The sequence below is a fragment of the Lolium perenne genome, chromosome 5, assembly GCF_019359855.2.
Source record: "Lolium perenne isolate Kyuss_39 chromosome 5, Kyuss_2.0, whole genome shotgun sequence".
In the NCBI taxonomy this organism is placed as follows: Eukaryota; Viridiplantae; Streptophyta; class Magnoliopsida; order Poales; family Poaceae; genus Lolium; species Lolium perenne.
Window position 1 is genome coordinate 123,817,616 of NC_067248.2, and position 6,616 is coordinate 123,824,231.

Sequence of the window (6,616 nt, forward strand, 5' to 3'; positions counted from 1 at the left end):
ACAGTTCATACAAGTGTTTGCTTCTTGAGGTGGAGAGAAATAGGTGAACTGACTCAACAATGAAAGTAAAAGAATGGTCCTCCATAGAGGAAAAGCATCGATTGCTATATTTGTGCTAGAGCTTTGATTTTGAAAACATGAAACAATTTTGTCAACGGTAGTAATAAAGCATATGAGTTATGTAAATTATATCTTACAAGTTGCAAGCCTCATGCATAGTATACTAATAGTGCCCGCACCTTGTCCTAATTAGCTTGGACTACCGGATCATCGCAATGCACATGTTTTAACCAAGTGTCACAAAGGGGTACCTCTATGCCACCTGTACAAAGGTCTAAGGAGAAAGCTCGCATTGGATTTCTCGCTATTGATTATTCTCAACTTAGACATCCATACCGGGACAACATAGACAACAGATAATGGACTCCTCTTTTATGCATAAGCATGTAACAACAATTATTATTCTCATATGAGATTGAGGATATATGTCCAAAACTGAAACTTCCACCATGAATCATGGCTTTAGTTAGCGGCCCAATGTTCTTCTCTAACAATATGCATGCTTAACCATAAGGTGGTAGATCTCTCTTACTTCAGACAAGACGAACATGCATAGCAACTCACATGATATTCAACAAAGAGTAGTTGATGGCGTCCCCAGGAACATGGTTATCGCACAACGAGCAACTTAATAAGAGATAAAGTGCATAAGTACATATTCAATACCACAATAGTTTTTAAGGCTATTTCGTCCCATGAGCTATATATTGCTAAGGCGAATGATGGAATTTTAAAGGTAGCACTCAAGCAATTTACTTTGGAATGGTGGAGAAATACCATGTAGTAGGTAGGTATGGTGGACACAAATGGCATAGTGGTTGGCTCAAGTATTTGGATGCATGAGAAGTATTCCCTCTCGATTCAAGTTTTAGGCTAGCAAGGTTATTTGAAACAAACACAAGGATGAACCGGTGCAGCAAAGCTCACATAAAAGACATATTGAAAACATTATAAGACTCTACACCGTCTTCCTTGTTGTTCAAACTCAATACTAGAAATTATCTAGACCTTAGAGAGACCAAATATGCAAACCAAATTTTAGCATGCTCTATGTATTTCTTCATTAATAGGTGCAAAGTATATGATGCAAGAGCTTAAATATGAGCACAACAATTGCCAAGTATCACATTATCCAAGACATTATAGCAATTTACTACATGTATCATTTTCCAATTCCAACCATATAACAATTTAACGAAGAAGAAACTTCGCCATGAATACTAAAAGCTAAGAACACATGTGTTCATACGAACCAGCGGAGCGTGTCTCTCTCCCACACAAGCATTTATTCAAACAAAAACAAAAACAAAAGCACACAGACGCTCCAAGTAAAGTACATAAGATGTGATGGAATAAAAATATAGTTTCAGGGGAGGAACCTGATAATGTTGTCGATGAAGAAGGGGATGCCTTGGACATCCCCAAGCTTAGACGCTTGAGTCTTCTTGATATATGCAGGGGTGAACCACCGGGGCATCCCCAAGCTTAGACTTTTCACTCTTCTTGATCATAGTATATCATCCTCCTCTCTTGACCCTTGAAAACTTCCTCCACACCAAACTCAAAGCAAACTCATTAGAGGGTTAGTGCATAATCAAAAACTCACATGTTCAGAGGTGACACAATCATTCTTAACACTTCTTGACATTGCTCAAAGCTACTGGAAGGTAATGGAACAAAGAAATCCACCCAACACAGCGAAAGAAGCAATGCGAAATAAAAGGCAGAATCTGTCAAAACAGAACAGTCCGTAAAGACGAATTTTAAAATGGCACCAGCCTTGCTCAGATGAAAATGCTCAAATTGAATGAAAGTTGCGTACATATCTGAGGATCACTCACGTAAATTGGTATAATTTTCTGAATTACCTACAGAGAATTAGGCCCAGATTCGTGACAGCAAAGAAATCTGTTTCTGCGCAGTAATCCAAATCTAGTATTGACTTTACTATCAAAGACTTTACTTGGCACAACAAAACACAAAACTAAGATAAGGAGAGGTTGCTACAGTAGTAAACAACTTCCAAGACACAAATATAAAACAAGGTACTGTAGCAAAATAACACATGGGTTATCTCCCAAGAAGTTCTTTCTTTATAGCCATTAAGATGGGCTCAGCAGTTTTGATGATGCACTCGCAAGAAATTATAGTTGAAGCAAAAGAGAGCATCAAGAGGCAAATTCAAAACACATTTAAGTATAACATGCTTCCTATGAAAAGGAATCTTGTAAATAAACAAGTTCATGAAGAGCAAAGTAACCAGCATAGGAAGATAAAACAAGTGTAGCTTCAAAAATTTCAGCACATAGAGAGGTGTTTTAGTAACATGAAAATTTTTACAACCATATTTTCCTCTCTCATAATAACTTTCAGTAGTATCATGAGCAAACTCAACAATATAACTATCACATAAAGCATTCTTATCATGAGTCTCATGCATAAAATTATTACTACCCACATAAGCATAATCAATTTTATTAGTTGTAGTGGGAGCAAATTCAACAAAGTAGCTATCATTATTATTCTCATCAAGTGTAGGAGGCATAGTATAATCACAACAAAATTTACTCTCCATAGTAGGTGGCACAAGACCACTATCATTATAATCATCATAAATAGGAGGCAAAGTATCATCAAAGAAAATTTTCTCCTCAATGCTTGGGGGACTAAAAAGATCATGAAAACCAGCTTCCCCAAGCTTAGAACTTTCTATATTATTATCAACAATGGTGTTCAAAGCGTTCATACTAATATTACTACCAGCATGCAAATAAGATTCCATAGGTTTTTTAATTTTCGCATCAAACAATCCATGTTTTAAATCAGGAAATAGAATAAGAAGCTCATTCTTGTCCATTATGCCAAACTAGTGTAAACAAGAAACAAAAAGATGCAATTGCAGGATCTAAAGGAAATAGTTTTGAGTACTTACAACGGCGAAAATAGCTTAGTAGCCGAGATCCGGAGTGTGAGTACCTTTTACCTTTCCTCCCCGGCAACGGCGCCAGAAAATAGCTTGATGTCTACGCCCCCTCCTTTTCCTGTAGACAGTGTTGGGCCTCCAAGAGCAGAGGTTTGTAGAACAGCAGCAAGTTTTCCCTTAAGTGGATCACCCAAGGTTTATCGAACTCAGGGAGGAAGAGGTCAAAGATATCCCTCTCATGCAACCCTGCAACCACAAAGCAAGAAGTCTCTTGTGTCCCCAACACACCTAATAGGTGCACTAGTTCGGCGAAGAGATAGTGAAATACAGGTGGTATGAATATATATGAGCAGTGGCAACGGCACCAGAAAAGTGCTTTGCCCAGGACAGTAAACAAGCAGTAGTAACGCAGCAGTAGTAACGCAGTAAAACAGTAAACAAGCAGCAATAGCAGTATTTAGGGACAAGGCCTAGGGATTAGACTTTCACTAGTGGACACTCTCAACATTGATCACATAACAGAATAGATAAATGCATACTCTACACTCTTGTTGGATGATGAACACATTGCGTAGGATTACACGAACCCTCAATGCCGGAGTTAACAAGCTCCACAATTCAATGTTCATATTTAAATAACCTTAGAGTGCATGAAAGATCAATTCGACTAAACCAAGTACTAACATAGTATGCACACTGTCACCTTCACACTATGTAGGAGGAATAGATCACATCAATACCATCATAACAATAGTTAACTTCATAATCTACAACAGATCATAATCATAGCATAAACCAAGTACTAACACGGATGCACACACTGTCACCATTACACCGTGCAGGAGGAATAAAACTACTTTAATAACATTGCTAGAGTAGCACATAGATAAATTGTGATACAAAACACATTGCAATCATAAAGAGACATAAATAAGCACTTCACTATGCTCTTCATAACAGTGAATAAGTATTCTGTGAAATATAGCCTAAGAGACCCACACGGTGCACACACTGTCACCTTTACACACGTGGGACAAGGAGTCTCCGGAGATCACATAAGTAAAATTCACTTGACTAGCATAATAACATCTAGATTACAAGCATCATCATATGAATCTCAATCATGTAAGGCAGCTCATGAGATTATTGTATTGAAGTACGTAGGAGAGAGATGAACCACATAGCTACCGGAACAGCCCCGAGCCTCGATGGAGAACTACTCCCTCCTCATGGGAGCAGCAGCGGTGATGAAGATGGCGGTGGAGATGGCAGCGGTGTCGATGGAGAAGCCTTCCGGGGGCACTTCCCCGTCCCGGCGGCGTGCCGGAACAGAGACTCCTGTCCCCCAGATCTTGGCTTCGCGATGGCGGCGGCTCTGGAAGGTTTCTGTGGGTTTTGTCGAACGTGATAGGGTTTTCGCGACGGAGGCTTTAAATAGGCGGAAGGGCAGCCTCGGAGGGGGCCTGGGGCCACCACACCATAGGGCGGTGCGGCCCCCCCTCTGGCCGCGCCAGGGTGTAGTGTGGGCCCCCCAGGGCTTCCCTCTGGCGGCTCTCGGGTGTTCTGGATGCTTCCGGGCAAAATAGGAACCTGGACGTTGATTTCGTCCGATTCCGAGAATATTTCGTTACTAGGATTTCTGAAACCAAAAACAGCAGAAAACAGGAACTGGCACTTCGGCATCTTGTTAATAGGTTAGTTCCAGAAAATTCATAAATATGACATATAATGTGTATAAAACATGTAGGTAACATCAATAATGTGGCATTGACAAGGTATCAACTTGTCAATGCCTATGGATTGTAGGCTAGGGTTTAGTTGGAAGTAGAGGGTAAGTAGATCTCGAAGGTTTCAGCCGAAAAGTACTCGACGATTATGAAAATTAGGGTTTGCAGACAATGATTCGATTGATCCTTAGTCCCTCGACTCCCCCTTTATATAGGAGGTGGAGCCGAGGGATTCGTGCTATACAAGTTTACAGAGTCCGGGACGGTTTCTAACTCATCCCGCCAGATTACAAACAACACTTCCTATTACAACTCTATCTTTCCTTAGTAAATCTTGGGCTCCCGAATCTTCTTATTCTTCGGGTATTGGGCCTCCAGTAAACCCCGGGTACCATCTTCGGCAGGCCCATTTGGGATGCCTATGTCAGGCATGGAACATAAGAAATTATCGATACGTCAGAGACGTATCAGTATTGTAGAGGTATTCATGGATGATTTTTCTGTCTATGGGAATTCTTTTGATAATTGCTTGCGAAACCTTGATAAAGTATTGCAGAGATGTGAAGAAACTAATCTTGTTCTTAATTGGGAGAAATGCCACTTTATGGTTAATGAAGGAATTGTATTGGGACATAAAATTTCTGAGAGAGGTATTGAAGTTGATAGAGCTAAAGTTGAAGCAATTGAGAAGATGCCCTATCCTAGGGATGTTAAAGGTATTCGTAGTGTTCTTGGTCATTCTGGGTTTTATAGGAGGTTTATTAAAGACTTTTCCAAGATTTCCAAACCTCTTACTAATCTTCTTCAAAAAGATGTACCTTTTGTTTTTGATGATGATTGTAAGGAAGCTTTTGAAACTCTAAAGAAAGCCTTAACAACTGCACCTATAGTTGAACCTCCTGATTGGAACTTACCTTTTGAGATTATGTGTGATGCTAGTGATTTTGCTGTAGGCGCTGTTCTTGGGCAGCGAGTAGATAAGAAATTAAATGTTATTCATTATGCTAGCAAAACTCTTGATGCTGCTCAAAGAAATTATTAGCTGTAGTCTTTGCTTGTGATAAGTTTAGATCCTATATTGTTGATTCGAAAGTTACAATTCATACTGATCATGCTGCAATTAGATACCTTATGGCAAAGAAAGATGCTAAGCCAAGGCTTATTAGATGGGTACTTCTTTTGCAAGAATTTGATCTGCATATTATAGATAGGAAAGGTGCTGATAATCCTGTTGCTGATAATTTGTCTAGATTGGAAAATATTACTTATGATCCTGTTCCTGTTAAAGATAGTTTTCCAAATGAACAATTGGCTGTAATAAAGGTGAGCTCGCGAGATAGCCCTTGGTACGCTGATTATGCTAACTTTATTGTATCCAAGTACTTGCCTCCAACTTTTTCAGCTCAGCAAAGGAGGAAATTCTTTTATGACTTGAGGAATTATTTTTGGGATGACCCACACTTATATAAAGAAGGAGTGGATGGTATTCTGCGAAGATGTGTTCCTGAATACGAACAACAAGAGATATTGAGTAAATGTCATGGTAGTGTTTATGGAGGACATCACGCCGGAGATAGAACTGCGCAAAAGGTTCTACAATCAGGTTTTTATTGGCCAACTCTCTTTAAAGATGCAAGGAAGTTCATTTTATCTTGTGATGAATGTCAAAGGGTTGGTAATATCTCCGGATGCAATGAAATGCCTATGAATTATACTCTTGTTATTGAACCATTCGATTGTTGGGGATTTGACTTCACGGGTCCTTTTCCTTCTTCGGAAGGTAACACTCATATACTTGTCGTTGTTGATTATGTTACTAAATGGGTGGAAGCCATACCTACAAAAAGTGTTGATGGTGAGCCCTCTTTAAGAATGCCTTTAGACATTATTTTTCCTAGATTTGGAG